This window comes from Triticum aestivum, chromosome 7B (assembly GCF_018294505.1).
Source record: "Triticum aestivum cultivar Chinese Spring chromosome 7B, IWGSC CS RefSeq v2.1, whole genome shotgun sequence".
NCBI lineage: Eukaryota > Viridiplantae > Streptophyta > Magnoliopsida > Poales > Poaceae > Triticum > Triticum aestivum.
In genome coordinates, this window is record NC_057813.1 from 352,781,992 (window position 1) to 352,800,696 (window position 18,705).

The window sequence follows — 18,705 nt, forward strand, 5'->3', positions numbered from 1 at the left end:
GGTTTATAATCATGAACTGTTTGTGATGTGCCAGGCATCGTAAATGTAGAGCCAGTTTGGTACATGCCTAGAAAAATCCCGTGCCTGGAATCTGCCTGGGCCTGGAATATGCCTGGGTTTAGGTAAAACCACAAAACTCAGATTGGGATGGCAATGCGAGCACACACAAGTAGCAAGGATGAAGCGTTTCAGATATGTGAGACATTGGAAACGGTTATATAGGGGCAACTGTATGCATCAAGGCTCCCTATCCCCGACGGTTTCTGGGTCGTGTGGGAAGGACCCTCCTATCGCCCACACTCACTAGGTGATAGTTCCGAACACTGTCGCGAAAGGGTTAAAAACCGTTTGTATAGCACTGACGCGTACCGGTGAGTGCTAAAGTCTTTCACAAAGCGATGATAAAATCCCGCTAGACCAACAAAACTACGCACTTGTTGCAAACTAGTGAGTTGGGGCCAAGTTTTAATTGCTTCAACTTTAGACCCATCTACATGAACTCCCTTGGAAGACACAATAAAGCCCAAGAAATGATCTTGTCAACACCAAAAGTGCATTTATCCATATTAGCATAGAGACGTTCTTTTCGAAGTGTTTGCAAAACAGCCCTAATATGATTCACATGTTTTTGAGGGATTTGCTAAACACAAGAATGTCATCAAAGTAAACTACAACAAATACACCAATGTAAGGACGAAGCACATAATGCATAAGGCGCATGAAAGTACTGTGTGCTTCCGATAGACCCATAGGCATGAGTAACCACTCATACAATCCAAACTTTGTTTTGAAAGCGGTTTTCCATTCATCACCCTCTTGTATGAGGATTTGATAGTAACAACTTTTAAGATCATTTTTGGAGAAAATAGTGGCACCGCTAAGTTCATCTAGCATATCGTAGAGGCATGGGATGGGATGCCTATAGCGAACGGCGATAGCAATGATAGGTCTACAATCGGAACACATGCGAAAGTTACCGTCTCATTTTGGCACAAGAATGACCAGTACGGCACAAGGACTCAAACTTTCACGCACATGTCCATGATCTATGAGATGTTGGACTTGCCTTTGTATTTCTTTGGTTTCTTCAGGGTTGACGCGGTATGGAGCCTTGTTAGGAAGAGGTGCGCCGGGGATTAGGTCGATCCGATGTTCGATGCCACGTAGAGGAGGGAGACCGGGAGGTAGCTCATCGGGAAAGACATCCACGAATTCCTGCAACAAGTTAGACAACACTAGAAGAAGAGGATTAGGAGAGTTAGTCTTTGCCACCTCATCTTTGCACACTAGGACTTAGTGGATGACACTCGAGGGGTTCTCACACACTTCTCTTATCTCTCTTTTTGTGGCAAAGAGGATTAGGTTTTTCTCTCGTGGCGAAGAGTCGCTCAATTTTGGCTTGTGGCGCTCACTCTCTTTTTGGTTGTTCACTTTCTCACTAGTCTCTCCACAATGGGTCGATGCTTGCTTGTTGGTGATCACTTGGCTTGGAGACATAGGTCGTCGCATGAACTCCGTGCCCTTCATTTTGAAGCTATAGTGGTTTGTTCTCCTGTTGTGGATGATGTCGCGGTCGAATTGCCAAGGTCTTCCCAAGAGAAGATGGCACACGGACATAGGAACCATATCACACTCAATGGTGTCCTTGTAGGCGCCGATCTTAAAAGAAACATGACAGAGTCGCTTAGCCATTGAACCTTGTAAGGGCAAGGGTGCTTCTTCTTGGCCAATTGCAGCTTGTGACATAGCTCTTCACTTGCCAAGTTATGGCAATTCCCTCCATTGATGATGACTTTCACGGAGCGCCCATTTATGCCGGCCTTGGTGTGGAATATGTGACACTGTTGGTCTACATATTGATGGTGTTGGAGTGCCAAGACCTTGGAGACCACGAGAGCGGGGCTTGAGTCATTGTCGCAATAGACTTGAGCATCCTCGTTGTTGTTCACTTGACGGTGCATGGCGACGTGCTCGATAGCTTCCATCTCACGTCACTCATGGAGTTGTACGTGCATCATCATTGGCGATCATCATTCGTTTGTTGATTCATTGGAAGTACTTCTGTCCACGGCCACCACATGTGAAGCACTTGATAGAACTTGTCTTGACGAGATCATCCGGTGGTGCCAAAGAAGAAGTCTTGTTCTTGTAGTTGCTTGCCAGAGGACAAACCGAGGAAGGTGTTTCTTGCTTGAAGCATGACTTGTCTCCGGTACTTGGTGATGCTCTAGTCGAGGTAGGAGGTGTTGAAGTTGTAGTCGAAGTAGCTTGAGTGTATGAGTTGTAGGTCTTGCATGAGTACTTGGCGTACTTGAAGTCTTCTTGTACTTGTCGTTCCGCCTTGGTCACTTGGTGAACGAGCTCGAGAAGGTTGGAGTAAGGTTGGAAGTCGGCGATCTTCCGTATTGGGAGGTTGAGACCGTTCCAGAAGCTTGCCATTGTTTGCTCATCATCTTCTTTGACATTTGCTCGTATCATGGCGATCTCCATTTCTTGATAGTATTCTTCCACCGTCTTCATGCCTTGTTTGAGTAGTTGCAACTTCTTGAAGAGATCTCGTGTGTAGTATGTTGACATGAAGCAAGCTTACATGATGTCCTTCATTTGTGTACAATATGTGATGGGTGGCTCGCCTTGCTCTTGCTGTCGCTCGATCACTTATTCCCACCAAATGAGGACATAGTCTTGAAACTCGAGGGATGCCATGGCGATCTTATTTTCCTCGTCGTAGTTGTGAAGACGAAATATCTTGTCGGCTTTCAGTGCCCTTGATAGGTACTCCTTGGGATCATTGCTTCCGGAGAACTTGGCAATGGTGAACTTGAGCTTGCTATAGCGGAGTTCCGTCATAGTGACGGTGTTGATGTCGCTCTTGTCGTGGAAGAGGATCTTCATGTACTTGCTCCACCTGGTGGTGTTCTTGGCAAGGAGGATTCCCGTTGTCTTGTTGCTCTTGTCGGACTTGGGGTTCTTGACGAGGAGCTTGAGCAACTTGTCGGTGTACTCTTGCTTGATAGTTCCTCTGCTCAATTTCTTCTCGAAGTGCTTCTTCTTGTTCTCGCATTTTTCGGTTGCAGTCGGTGAAAGCACGATTAGCGTCTTAGAGGGCATGTTGTGCCTGAAGTGCTTGAGCTTCACGCCATTGTTGTTGTAGATGGGACACCTCGCCGTCTTGCTCGTCTTGGTGTTGGCGCGCCTGATCTTCCTCTTTGTGGCGGTGGCGCTGCCTTTCTTGTGCTAGAAGTTGCTCTTGAGGGTCGATGCCATGAAGAGGATTGTTGTTAGCTTGACGGTCTTGGCATGCGAATCGTCGAAGAGTGTTAGATATCGGAGTACTTGAGCCAGAGATGGTGCCATCGGAGTGTCGACTCGAGTGGCTCCGTCTTGAGTAGACGACGAGGTAGCAAAGCGGTTGACTAACAAGGAACGAATCTCGTCCATTCTATCATTGCTCTCTTGTTTTTATTCGTCGAGCTTGTTGTTGACATAGTCTCTTGTACGTTGCTCGGAGGGGCATAAGTCAGTGGCGATATGGTCATTGCGGTCGCTCATTGCTTGTTGTTCTTGATGCAAAGCTCATTGTGCACCAAAGAGGTGTTGCTTGATGACGTAGGAGGTCATGTCGTTGTCTTGCTCGATGAAGAGCGGGTTGGTAGAAGAACTCGGCCTATCCATCATGTGAAAGTGGAGGTGAGTAGGAAAATGAGAGAACAAAACCAAAGTTACCTTTTTGCAAAGATTGTGGATGTAACAAGTACGATTCCACATGATGTTATAATAGGAGAATTGGTATCGGGTATTGTTTCTCACACCTACAAGTAAATGTCTTATGGCGGAGCTCGGTTAGGAAGTGGCACAAATAATTCAAGCAAATGTTAGTCAAGATGTTGATAAAGTTGAGAAGATTCACAAATGGCAAATAAGGCAAATAGATCAAACCCAAGGATAACACTAGGAACGCACACATGGAAGATAGATGGGATCCGCACAACCAAGGGGTGAGCTCTAAGATGTGGAACCACACACAATGCTCTTATTGTATGGATACAAGAGAGACGCTAGCTCAATTGTTGTAATGGGCTAGATACGCTAGTGCACCAACCTAATAGAGAAACGGGTCGTCTCACTATCCCAAGTATGCTTATGTATGTAGTGACCAAGATGAAGTAACTATGCTATGAGGCTCTATGATATTGCTTATAAGCTCTTTGCTTCTCTTCTCTTTTGCTTAAAAGCTTTTCTTTCTCTCTTTTTTTTGACTATGCCGCAATGCTTAATATGTGAGCCACAATGCAAGATAAGAAGTAGTATTTGCACGGGAGAGACGTAACACTAATGGTGCACTAAGGCGTGGTCTGGAAATACTCAACAAGCTAGTCTCGATGGGTAAGCTACACAAAAGAGGTTCGAAGCTATCGAAGTAATGGCAAGGGTGGATGAGGGAGTTCCGGACTAGGGGGTGTCCGGATAGCCGAACTATCGTAATCGGCCGGACCCCAAGACTATGAAGATACAAGATTGAAGACTTCGTCCCGTGTCCGGATGGGACTTTCCTTGGCGTGGAAGGTAAGCTTGGCGATACGGATATGTAGATCTCCTACCATTGTAACCGACTCTGTGTAACCCTAGCCCTCTCCGGTGTCTATATAAACCGGATGGCTTTAGTCCATAGGACGAACAACAATCATACCATAGGCTAGCTTCTAGGGTTTAGCCTCCTTGATCTCGTGGTAGATCTACTCTTGTAACACACATCATCAATATTAATCAAGCAGGACGTAGGGTTTTACCTCCATCAAGAGGGCCCGAACCTGGGTAAAACATCATGTCCCTTGTCTCCTGTTACCATCCGCCTAGACGCATAGTTCGGGACCCCCTACCCGAGATCCGCCGGTTTTGACACCGACATTGGTGCTTTCATTGAGAGTTCCTCTGTGTCGTCACCGATAGGCTCGATGGTTCTTCGACCATCATCAACGACACAGTCCAGGGTGAGACCTTTCTCCCCGGACAGATCTTCATATTCGGCGGCTTTGCACTGCGGGCCAATTCGCTTGGCCGTCTGGAGCAGATCGAAAGCTACGCCCCTGGCCGTCAGGTCAGATTTGGAAGTTTGAACTTCATGGCTGACATCCGCGGGGACTTGATCGTCGATGGATTCGAGCCACAGCCGAGCGTGCCGCACTGTCACGGCGAGCATGATTTAGCTCTGCAGCCGGACAGTACCCTGGAGGCCGCACTCGAACTCGCTCTGATATTCGATTCGGAGCCGGCTGCGCAGATCGAGGACGGATGGCTAGACACCGCCTCGAGGGCTGCAACCTCTACAGCGATAGAGCCGAACACAGACCTTGTCCCTCATAAAGCTCGTGACTCCGAGGTGCCGGACTCCTCACCGGACTCCGAACCTCCCGCGCCCCCTTCGATCGAATCCGATTGGGCGCCGATCATGGAGTTCACCGCAGCGGACATCTTTCAACACTCACCTTTCGGCGACATCTTGAGTTCACTAAAGTATCTCTCATTATCAGGAGAGCCCTGGCCAGACTGCGGTCAGGACGGTTGGGATGCGGACGACGAAGAAATTCAAAGCCCACCCACCACCCACTTGGTAGCCGTTGTCGGCGATCTAACCAACATGCTAGACTACGACTCCGAAGACATCGAGGGTATGGACGACGATGCCGGAGATGACCAAGAACCAGCGCCCACCGGGCACTGGAAAGCCACCTCATCATACGACATATACATGGTGGATATCCCGAAGGATGGGAATGGCGAAGGAACAGCGGAGGATGACCCCTCCAAGAAAAAGCCCAAGCGCCGGCGTCAGCGGCGCCGCTCTAAATCCCGCCACAGCCAGAATGAAGATTTCGGCACCGGAGATAATAATACACCAGACAGTGTCGAAGATAACCCACTCCAGCAAGATCCGGCGTAGGAGGACTGAGACGCCAACCCTCATGAGAGAACGGCAGAAGAAGAGGTAGAGGATTATATGCCTCCCTCCGGAGACGAGGCAAGCCTCGACGACGATGAATTCATCGTGCCTGAGAATCCCGTCGAACAAGAGCGTTTTAAACGCAGGCTTATGGCCATGGCGAACAGCCTCAAGAAAAAGCAGCAACAGCTTAGAGCTGATCAAGATCTGGTAGCCGATAGATGGACTGAAGTCCTCGCGGCCGAAGAGCATGAGCTCGAACGCCCCTCCAAAAGCTACCCTAATTGCAAGCTGCTCCCCCGATTAGAGGAGGAAGCGTATGAACCCGCATCACCAGGAGACAATACGGCTGACCGACCACCCCGTGGTCGCGACAGAGAGGCCTCTAGGCCCTTCACTAGACCCGTACCCCGGCATCGCTCGAAAAGCACAAGGCCACAGGGGAACGCTCCGGACTTGCGAGATATATTGGACGATAAGGCAAGACAATCACGATCGATCTATGGATCGCGTGGGCGCCCCACGGTACGTGACGATAACCGTTGGGCCGGACACAGTAAGTCCGGCCGGGCCGAACAAAACAGACAAAGATCTTTTGAGCTCCGTCGTGATATCGCCCAGTACAGAGGCGCCGCACACCCACTATGCTTCACAGATGAAGTAATGGATCATCAAATTCCCGAAGAGTTTAAACCCGTGAATATCGAATCCTATGATGGCACAACAGACCCCGCGGTTTGGATCAAAGACTATCTTCTTCACATCCACATGGCCCGCGGTGACGATCTTCACGCCATCAAATATCTCCCCCTCAAGCTTAAAGGACCAGCCCGGCATTGGCTTAACAGCTTGCCAGCAGAGTCAATTGGGAGTTGGGAAGACCTGGAAGCCGCATTCCTCAATAACTTCCAAGGCACGTATGTGCGACCACCAGACGCTGATGACCTAAGCCACATAATTCAGCAGCCAGACGAATCGGCCAGACAATTCTGGACACGGTTCTTAACCAAGAAAAACCAAATCATTGACTGTCCGGATGTGGAGGCCCTCGCGGCCTTCAAGCATAACATCCGCGACGAGTGGCTTGCCCGGCACCTGGGACAGGAAAAGCCGAAATCCATGGCAGCCCTTACATCACTCATGACCCGCTTCTGCGCGGGTGAGGATAGCTGGCTAGCACGCAGCAACAACCTCAGCAAAAATTCTGGCAGTCTGGATTTCAAGGATCAAAATGGCAGGGCGCGTCGTAAAAAAAGCAAACGCCGCGTTAGTGGCGACAATAGTGAGGATACGGCAGTCAATGCCGGATTCAGAGGCTCTAAACCCGGTTAGCGGAAAAAGCCATTCAAAAGAACTGCTCCAGGTCCGTCCAATTTGGACCGAAAACTCGACCGCTTGTGCCAGATACACGGCACCCCCGAAAAGCCAGCTAACCACACCAATAGGGACTGTTGGGTATTCAAGCAGGCAGGCAAGTTAATTGCCGAAAACAATGACAAGGGGCTGCATAGCGATGACGAGGAAGAGACCCGACCGCCGAACAATAGAGGACAGAAGGGTTTCCCCCCACAGGTGCGGACGGTGAACATGATATACGCAACGCACATACCCAAAAGGGAGCGGAAGCGTGCGCTAAGGGATGTATACGCGATGGAGCCAGTTGCCCCAAAGTTCAATCCATGGTCCTCCTGCTCGATCACTTTTGACCGAAGGGACCACCCCACCAGCATCCGCCACGGCGGATTCGCCGCATTGGTCCTAGACCCAATCATCGACGGATTTCACCTCACCAGAGTCCTGATGGACGGCGGCAGCAGCCTGAACCTGCTTTATCAGGATACAGTGCACAAAATGGGCATAGACCCCTCAAGGATTAAACCTACCAAGACGACCTTTAAAGGCGTCATACCAGGTGTAGAAGCCAATTGTACAGGCTCAGTTACACTGGAAGTGGTCTTTGGATCCCCGGATAACTTCCGGAGCGAGGAGTTAATCTTCGACATAGTTCCGTTCCGCAGCGGCTATCATGCCCTGCTCGGACGTACCGTGTTTGCAAAGTTCAACGCGGTGCCGCACTACGCATACCTCAAGCTCAAGATGCCAGGCCCTCGAGGAGTCATCACGGTCAACGGAAACACTGAACATTCTCTCCGAACGGAGGAACATACAGCGGCTCTCACGGCAGAAGTACAATGCAGCCTCTTAAGGCAATTCTCGAGTTCGGCCGTTAAGCGGCCGGACATAGCTAAGTGCGCCCGGAGTAACCTACAACAAGACCACCTGGCACGTTCTGAGCACGTGTAGCAGTGCGGCCCCAACCCCAGCCCCTGTAAAACGTCAAAACAGGTCCTTCGCGTACACCATTACGCTCTGAAGATACCATGGGCATGGGGAGAGGGGCACGGCCACGATCAGCAAAAGACTACGGCTCAACCACACCAGGGGCTCTCAAGTGTGTCGTTCTTTTTTTCCTTTTTTATTTTTAACCCACAGGACTCCGTTCGTCAGAGGCCCTGTCCGGCAGCAAACCTGCTGAACTCACGATGCAACAGCCAGGGAAGGATAAAGGCTACAACCAATATCCAGGTGGTCTCCATTACGAGCATTAAATCTATTTTACGCACCATTCGGCAGCCTACCCCTGGAGGGGGACATGTTTAACAGTCCCGTCCCTTGCTTATCGCACTATTTATATCGTTCTGCATTAATAGCAGCACTTCTTGAATAAAACAATGCAGCACCTTTTTGCTTATCATTGCATTTCTTTTTTATACATATGTTCATTTATGGCATGTTGCATCCGTACACTTTGGTACGGCTAAAATACACCAGGGGCTTATGTTTCCTGCATCATGGTGTGATAAGTCCGAACACTTTCACAAGTGCGGCACCCCGAACTTATAGCACTATATGCATCGGCTCCGAATCATGTCTTGGGTCAATAGTTGGGTTTGCCCAGCTCCCATGTTTTGGTACCTTATGTTCCGTTGTATCAGCTAAGGTAGCACTGGGAGAACCACTGCGATTGCGCCCCAGTTGAGCTAGGTTAACGCCTCAGTGGAGAAAGCTAAAACTGACCGTCATGATGAGGCGAGAGCCGGTCGCTGTTCGAGAGGTTTTTTGCGAGTCCTTAAAGACTTATGCCGCTTAGAGCGAGGAGCCGGATCTTGTCCGGCCCAGGCGTGGATAGCGCCCCAAATTCGGCCTTCCGAAGACTAGGGGCTTCGCCGAAATTTAAAATTATAGAATTCTATGGCTAAGTGAGAGTGTTCAAGCATTATAAGTCCGGTTGCCTTGTTCGCTGTGTTGAGCGCCTCCCTAGATGGACCCAAAAATGGGAACAAGAGTGCTCAAGTTTATCCCGAACACCCCAGCACTCGTGGCATGGGGGCTGAAGCCGACGACTTGCCATCTCTCAGATTTGATAAACAGCCGCACAGAAGGTAATATTTTAAATTAACAAGTGTTGCTTAGCGCATATGAACTAAGTTTTCAGCGCACAAGATAACAAAATGCGAGTCTACTCAAAAATTACATCTTTGGAGCACTCCCCCGCAATAGTGCGGGCGCCCTTCAGCACACTCTTATAATACATCTCGGGCGTGCGATGCTCCTTGCCCTCTGGTGGCGGGTCCGTCACAAGCTTCTGGGCATCCATCTTGCCCCAGTGCACCTTTGCACGGGCAAGGGCCCGACGGGCACCCTCAATACAGGCGGAGTGCTTGATGACTTCAACCCACGGGCACGCATCCACCAGCCGCCGCACCAGGCCGAAGTAGCTCCCAGGCATGGCCTCCTTAGGCCATAGCCGAACTATGAGGCCCTTCATGGCCTGTTCGGCCGCCTTGTGGAGCTCGACCAGCTGCTTCAGCTGGTCGCTAAGGGGCACCAGATGTCCGGCCTCAGCATACTGAGACCAGAAGACCTTCTCCGTCGAGCTCCCCTCCTCAGCTCGGTAGAATGCGGCAGCATCGGACACGCTGCAAGGAAGATCTGCGAACGCTCCTGGAGAGCTCCGAATTCGGGTAAGCAACAGGTAATTAACACTCACATGCTTACTTTGCATGAAAAATGCCTTACCCGCTGCTATTTTCTTCACCGCCTCAATCTCCTGGAGGGTCTTGTAGGCTTCGGCCTTAGCGGCTTTGGCACTCTCAAGAGTCGTGGCAAGCTCAGACTCTCGAGTCTTCGAGTCACACTCCAGCCTCTCATGTTTTTTCACGAGATCCTAGAGCTCTTGTTGTACCTCCGCCACCCGCGTCTCCTGCTTCTCTCGCTCGGTGCGCTCCGTGGCCGCATTGCGTTCGGCCGCGGCCACCGCCTCTTTCAGGGTCGCCACCTCGTTAGTGGCCCCTGCAATACCCATGTTATCCTTGTCATTCTTTTTGCAACCAAAATCCTTTTCTATAAGGTACAATTTTAATAAGGTGTTACTCACCTTCCTTGTCCTCGAGCTGCTTCTTGGCACGGCCGAGCTCGTTCTCAGACCGCTCGAGGTTTTCCTTCAAAGTATTGACCTCCGCAGTCAGTGCGGCAGAGGTCAGCAGCACAGCCTGCAATCCCATATTGACATATTTTTTATGACTCCTGCGTATATCTTTTTAGATCCTCAGTCCGGCTTTTCTTTCTGAACACCGAACCGAGCATCAGGGGCTACTGTCTATGCGGTACTATTTTACATATATCAAAATTCTTACCTCAAAGCCTGTTAGAAGGCTGCTACAGGCTTCGGTCAGCCCGCTCTTGGCGAGCTGCACCTTCTGAATCACCGCACTCATAACGGTGTGGTGTTCCTCTTCGATGGAGGCGCCATTGAGCGCCTCCAGCAAGCTATCTGGCGCCTCCGGTTGGACGGAGGCTACCGGCGTCACGGTCTTGCCCTTCTTACGAAGGGGTCGCCTGCCGGACTCCGGAGCCACTATGGGTTCCGGGGCCGAGTCCGGTGCAAAGTCCGGGAGGTTGTCCTGCGACACCTCCGGGGCCTTCTCCTCCTGTGGGTCCCTTCCTGGGATCCCACCTCGGCATCGTCCGTGTCACGGAGGGTGGAGGTAGTCGGAAGAGAATCCATATCTGACACACCTAAGGACCCACTCGACGAAGCGAGAAGATCATCCTTGGGCGGACTGCAGGGTTGTATGCGGCATTAGAAAGACATTATGTGGCGAAAAGGAAAAACCTTGAAGTTATTCGGGAGTCTGGATACTTACGATCTCGCCAGGGGCTTCGCCCTTGGAGGCCAGTCCTCGTCGTCGTCACTCGCGTTGGCAGAGTAGTCCGGGGGAAGAGTTTTTCCCTTCTTGGACCCTTCGGCCTCCCTTGTTGGGGAGGCCTTCCTTTTCTTCCCTCCCCCCGCTGGGGGAGAGGCTTTCTTCTTCTCCTCCTCGCCTTGGTAGGAGGAGTCGGCCTCGGATTCATCATCCGATAGCACCTGAAAACGGGAACTCTTCCGAGTCCCTGTGGCCTTCTTCTTGGCCTTCTTCTCCGGCACCACGTGGGGTGCCGGAGCCAGCAGCCCCGTTAGGCGGGCGTCCGCTGGGTCCTCTGGCAATGGGGCCGGACAGATAGTCCGTTCGGCCTTCGCCAGCCAGTCCTGTCAAAGGTAAAGGGAGTTTAGATCCCGCATAGAGTCAAACTATGGAAAACAATTGGCAAAATCACTTACCTCGTCAGCTGGACCCTGCGAGTGGAATCCGTGATCTTCGGTAGCGGATGCGGGAGCCTCGGCGCCCTTGAACAGCACCTCCCAGACATCTTCGTACGTAGTGTCGAAGAGCCCGCTCAGAGTCTAGTGCTGCGCCGGATCGAACTCCCACATGTTGAAGCCCCGTCGTTGGCACGGGGGAATCCGGCGGATGAGCATGACCTGGACTACGTTGACAAGCTTGAGCTTCTTGTCCACCAGCTTCTGAATACAAGCTTGGAGTCCGGTCAGCTCCTCCGAATCCCCCCAGATCCGGCCACTCTCTTTCCAGGAGGTGAGTCGTGTAGGGATGCCGGATCTAAATTCGGGGGGCGCTGCCCAGTCAGGATCACGCGGCTCGGTGATGTAGAACCACCCCGATTGCCACCCCTTAATGGTTTCCACGAAAGTGCCCTACAGCCACGTAACGTGGGACATCCTGCCCACCATGGCGCCTCCGCACTCCGCTTGGCTGACCTTCACAACCTTCGGCTTGACACTGAGGGTCTTGAGCCACAAGCCGAAGTGGGGTTGGATGCAGAGGAAGGCCTCGCACACGACGATAAACACTGAGATGTTGAGGATGAAATTCGGGGCCAGATCATGGAAATCTAGGCCGTAGTAGAACATGAGCCCCCAGACAAAGGGATGAAGTGGGAAGCCCAGTCCGCGGAGGAAATGGGGAAGAAATACTACCCTCTCATGGGGCCTGGGGGTGGGGATGAGCTCTCCCTCGTCAGGGAGCCGGTGTGCGATGTCGCTGGACAAATATCCGGCATCGCGCACTTGCCTCCCGCTCCGGACATATTTGGAGAAGGTTGAGGTGAGAAGTGCGGACTTGGGTGCTGAAGCTCGAGTTCACGGAGATGGATAAGCCAAGGAGGAAGAAGGCGCAGGTGAAAGGATTGGATCTTTATCCCCTTATATGGGAGGACAAAAACATGTGTCCCCACCGTCCTGGTAAAACTCGATTATCTCCCAAGCATCACAATCAATGGTGCGGTTGGGTTACCCACGTCCGTATTGTTGGGAATCCCGGAATAAGGGGAACACGATCTTTGCTTCGACAAGACGTGCCAAGGAAACCGCCTCGCTAAATGCGCTGAGGTGATACAATAAAAACAATTCGAGTAAAGGCTTGGTAATGGTGTGACGTCACGCCACAAAATACGTCAGCAGATTGAACTTGTGTAATATTATTCTCTCTACGGTGGTACATGGAATTTATTTTTGCAGAGCCGGACACTGTCCTGGTGTTCACAATCTTCTATAAATTATTCGGAGGAAGAACCCTCCTTGCAATGCCGAAGACAACATGCGCGCCGGACTTGTCGTCATTGAAGCCTGGTTCAGGGGCTACTGAGGGAGTTCCGGACTAGGGGGTGTCCGGATAGCCAAACTATCGTAATCGGCCGAACTCCAAGACTATGAAGATACAAGATTGAAGACTTCGTCCCGTGTCCGGATGGGACTTTCCTTGGCGTGGAAGGAAAGCTTGGCGATACGGATATGTAGATCTCCTACCATTGTAACCGACTCTGTGTAACCCTAGCCCTCTCCGGTGTCTATATAAACCGGATGGCTTTAGTCCATAGGACGAACAACAATCATACCATAGGCTAGCTTCTAGGGTTTAGCCTCCTTGATCTCGTGGTAGATCTACTCTTGTAACACACATCATCAATATTAATCAAGCAGGACGTAGGGTTTTACCTCCATCAAGAGGGCCCGAACCTAGGTAAAACATCGTGTCGCTTGTCTCCTGTTACCATCCACCTAGACGCACAGTTCGGGACCCCCTACCCGAGATCCGCCGGTTTTGACACCGACAGTGGAACAAAGGCGTCATCGAGGTTACCGTCCTTGCTTACAGTTGGTATGAAGGTGATGTTGGTTGAAGCCGATGTGGAGTCTGAGTTGATGGTCGAGTGGCGGTGATGATGGCGTCGAATCGCGCCTAAGTAGCCGAAACACCTTAGGACACAAGAGAAACCGCGACCCAAATCTCAAACAACCATGTGAAATGGTGTAGAAGAACACAAGTGGTAGTGGTGAACAAAATGAAGGACAACAGAAAATGGCCAAAAGTCCCTGGATAGTCCGTGCGCATGGGGTAAGTTAGGCCCGTGTGCATGGGGTCCTCTGCGAGCGGCTGAAATGCTCCAGATCCGTGGTAATTTCCAAGTTTGTGGCCAAATTTGAAGGATGAGAGGGTGGGGAAGATGGTAGGGGGGTAGATCCACTTGCCAGACACCAAATTCGTGGATCAAAACAACCAAATCTCACAAGATCAAACAAATTGCAAGAAAATTTTGGGGGCTATTTTTGGTGGGGATTTTTGGATTAGGACGAAAAACAACAAAATCAAGCTAGAAAGTGGAAGGTAGGGACTCCAAGATGCGAATCAACCTTGCTCATGATACCAAGATGTTGTAGGGTAGAACCCTAAGATGGATCTTTTCACATTTGGAGGGGGAAAAAGGATGAACACCAAGAAACACAAAGAGGAAATCACTCCAACAATACCCAATTACACATCCACTAGAATAGAATCACAAGATCCACAAGTTCGCAAACACAATCAAAGGAAAGATACAATTGATAAGTTATCCCCACTCCTAGGAGATGAGGTCTTGATGATGGTAGTCTTCTCCAAGATGGAGGTCTTGATATCCACAAGTGGATCTCCTCCAAAGAGGCCCTGATCTCCAATGGTGGTGGTAGAAGGAGCAAAGCTCTCAAATTCTCATCTATGTCTTTGCTAACCCTAAACATGGTCCTAGGTAAGACTTATATAGCTTTGGGGTCAAAGGAGATGAAGAGGAGGGTGAAGGGGCAATCTCATCCGGCCATCCTGGGAGGCCCGTGCGCACGGGGTGCTACAGTCGTAGCTCCCTGTTTAGTCCGTGGGCATGGGGTCTCGGGGGCCCATGCGCACGGGGTCGCCAGGGACTTCCTGTCCAGCTGCTGTTCGGCTTGGTCTTCATCCTTGGTGACTTGAATCACTTCTCCTTGGACTTGGGGGTGTTCCCCAGCTGCTTGGAAGGGTTCCTCTTCGTACCTAATGATGCATAGAGTATTTTGGTGAGGTACAACCAAGTTCCACTTGTATCCATATGCATGTCAACTAGGAAGGAGTTCACCTCGGTTTCCATTGCACGTGCTCTAGCTCTTGTCATGGGTCCACGTGGGGCTTGATGTGTTGGTGTAGAGTCAATGGGGATGATGGAAGGATGCTCTGCATCATGATACCCCATTGTCATCGTCCATTACAAGATATCGACCTCTATCATCCATAGCTTCGGACTAGGATCCTTGCATCACGTCCTCTTGCTTCATCCGTGCTGTCGTCCACCTTGCCAAGGCCGCTCCTACGACCGTATCATCCATCGCACCGGGATATTTCCCTCGCCACCACCATCTGCCCTCCTAGATCTGCTTCCACACCGCCAATGGCCATTGGTAACGCAGCACCCTCAATGCCTCAGCAGGTGCTTACATGTCGCCACACTAGAGGCGGTACTCTTTCGTATCTACTCAAGTTCTTTATCTCAGTAACAAAATAGATAGCACTGCTTTACTATGATTTCGTGTCCATCACTTAGAATCATACTTGTTAGTTGAAAGCAAACATTGGTTGCGAAAGTTGCCTTCTTCCGGTTTGCACCTTCAGATCCGCCATGGCATGCTCACCACTATACTCGCAATGCTTATGGTTTTCCCCTTTTATATTCCACATTAGCTTAAATGATAGTTGACTGAATTTCAATTTTGGGTCAGTCCATTTTTTAGAGTTCCCCGGAGGGATGGAAGGGGCTCGTCGGGGAGCTGCCCCATTATCTATCTTAGGGTTTCAGGTGGGGACAATGGTTGTGGGGGGCGGTCGTCGGGCTATGGTGGGGCCTCACCAGAGGCAAAACTCGACGCGGGTGGGGGTGGGGTTGTCTAGAGGGATGGCCTGGGGCAGCGGAACACCGGAGGTGATGGGCGGTTCATGGGAGGGCGGGGGCTAGTGGTTCGGCCGGCGTCCCGCGCTGGTCTATAGGGGAAGAATAAGAGGCGAGGAAGAAGAAGGGTTAGGAGACGTAGGATCTTCATCCAACCGCCAGAAATGGTCGACTGACCTAAATGACGAAAGTCAGGCGAGTTGCATGTAGACATTCCCATATATTCAGTACCATCATTGTAGGTGCTTCGAGACGTGCAAGCAGTGCTCCTCAACCCATGAAACTAAACAACATGCCACTCATAATTCCAAACTTAGTTGCTCAAATACGAACCTGATATGATTCTGACATGTACTAAAACAAAGAATGTTTAACTAGTCAGCTAATGTTTCTACTTTACTTTCGAAAAGTATGTGCGCCACATATCGAGTGTCACACCCTGATTTTTGGCCCTTTCTTTTTCTTTTGAATTTCTGAGTATTTTGCTTGAGTTTTCTTTTTTCGTGGCTATGTGGTCTGGAAACTGAAGAAGATGACCTCTTCTTTGTTTCCAGAGTGGCTTGTCATCCTCAAACCCTTCCCAAGACCTTGCAATTTCATCCTAGCCCAAATCCCAATATTCTTTTTATTGGGAATATTCCTTTTTATATTAAAGGAATAATACTTTTTGCCCTAGGTTGTGAAGCAACCCACTCCTAAATTCCAAAATAATTATCATAAATTGTTTGGGTCATATATTCATCAAATATGGCAAAACTGTTCATTGCCATGTTAAAAAATAATCCTCAAATAATTCTTTTCCTATCCTGCCCTAAATGGCACTTGGTGAAGCAAGTGCTATTTATCTTTGCTTGATTGATCCCAAACTCTTTGGACATCTTTTCCAGTCCAAATAATTGCCTCATGCCAAAATTCAACTTCATTTGCCTAGCCAATCTTCCTCGGTGATTTTCAAAGTTCCTGTCTGAGGGAAGCCTTTGTGAAGGAAGTACTAGCTAGGAGTATCCAAATGAGTTGAAATTTTGCACACTCCTTCATGTGCTCACATAATAACCCTCCTCCAATTTTCATCTCATTCCATTGATATATGTGAGCCTAGTATCAATTCTTTGTTTTTGTCAAAATTTTCAGTTAGTGAAGCAAGTATACTTTATCTTGCTCCATTATGGCTGAAACATTGTCTAGGACCTTCTCCTACCCATATAACCTATCTCCACAAGATTTGGGCTCATTTCATTTAGCCATTTTCCCTCAGGATTTTCCCCAAGATTCTGTCCAGAGAGGTGTTGTATGAAGGAAGTGCCATTTTGGCTTGGCAAAATGGCATGAAATTTTTATGTCACCCTCATATGCCCAAATAACTCATCTACCCAAAAATTCAGCTCAATCCAAGCTAGTATGTGAGTGCTGCTTCATGTTTGTATTTCTATCCAGTCTAGTGGTTGGTACAACAACTACTAGCTAAACCCCTCTTCTTGAGCTTAAACCCTGCCATCTTAATCACCTTAGTGAGTGACCAAACCCAGTCAAAGCTCATCCTTCATCTCCAAGTATCTACTCCACACCAAACTCCAAACACCTTGTTGTTCCTTTGTTTTCTTGCTACATGTGATCACACCAGTGAGCACTATGCTTGGCTCTTTCTTCCTTGGCAACTAGCTCTGTCTCCCTTGTCTCCTAGACATAAATTGGTCGACCATCATGCACTGTGTGCACTACTGCACGCGGTGACCACCGCTTTGGCATGCCATGGACGCGAGCTGGTTGGTTTCTTTCTCGGCCCCTCCTCTGCTCAGTGTCCCAGTGTGCACGGGCGTGTCTCCTAGCTCACCCTCACCGTCCTCTTCTTCCCGGACCCCACTCCCCCTCCTGCAGCTCATCGCTAGCACTCATCGTCGTGCACCCACAAACGGATTGTAGCCGGCCGTCGTCTTCCCCCCTGGTCATTTCCTCCCTGTGCCCCTTGGCTTCCTCTGCTCTATGAACTCCCCTTGGACACTCTCTTCACTCTCGGCCCTCCGCCCGTGCTCTGCCATCGCAAGAGGCCCCGCTCACTCGTCGCCGGCGACACTCGGCCACGACCACCTCGCCTCGCCTATAAATAGGCACACCGAGGTAGCTCGACCACACCACAAGCCTCACCTCACCCCCAGCAACCTCCTGTCGGTGTACTAAAGTTTGGGACTTTTTAGTATTCCATATTTGTGGACGGGCAGTTGTAGCCTCACCTGCGGCAAGGCCTAGCGGGGACAACTAGAAGCAAATACAATACGACCGAAGAAGGCCACATGCTGTGCTCCCGGCAAGATCCTTGCCGGGATGGTCTGTGAAGCAAAGCCCCAACAAAACCACCACCCTAGAGGTTGAGAGCTCTGATGCCATAGACAATGTCAAGACCAAGACCCAGGGGCGCCTGCGTGGTGGTATGCAGATCTTTGTGAAGACCAGAAGGCAAAGTTCCTAGCAAGATTCTTGCCAGGGACGTTTGTGAGGCCCCGGCAAGATTCTTGCCGGGGATGTTCGTAGGCCCGTGGCGAGGCTCATGCACGGAGAGGCTCCGCCCGCCCTATCAACGTTCCAGAATGGCGACTAGCCTACCTGTCTGGCAAGCGCCTGCGTAGTGGCATGCAGATCTTCACGAAGATCCTGCCACCATTCCAGCGCAGCGGCTAGCCAGCCAGCCTGGCATTGCATGCCTCATCATCCTGGATGTGTGTCGAGATGAGGTGAGGAGGCGATGGATGGGACGGGCTCTGTTTCCATCCCCGATAAAGTTAGGGACACGTAAACGTTGCATTAAATGCATTTGTCCTAAGACGACAGAGATAAGTATGTGCACTGTCGCACCTTTACACCTCCTGTATGTCTGTGCGCCAGTCTGGTAGCCCCTTGGTATAAAAGGAGGCCCAAGGCGATACAGGAGGGGACTTTTTTGGACTTTGCGGCCTAGTTTGCATGCGTAGCAGCTAGCTGAAGCTCAAGAACAATCAATACACTAAAAGCAAGACTAGGGTTTTACGCTTCTCAATGACCCAAACTTGGGAGAAAACCCCTCGTGTTGATTGTTGGATCTGCTCTTTGCGCACTCCTCTTTCCCAACCAGATCATAGAAGGGATCCACGTGATCCCATAAGTGT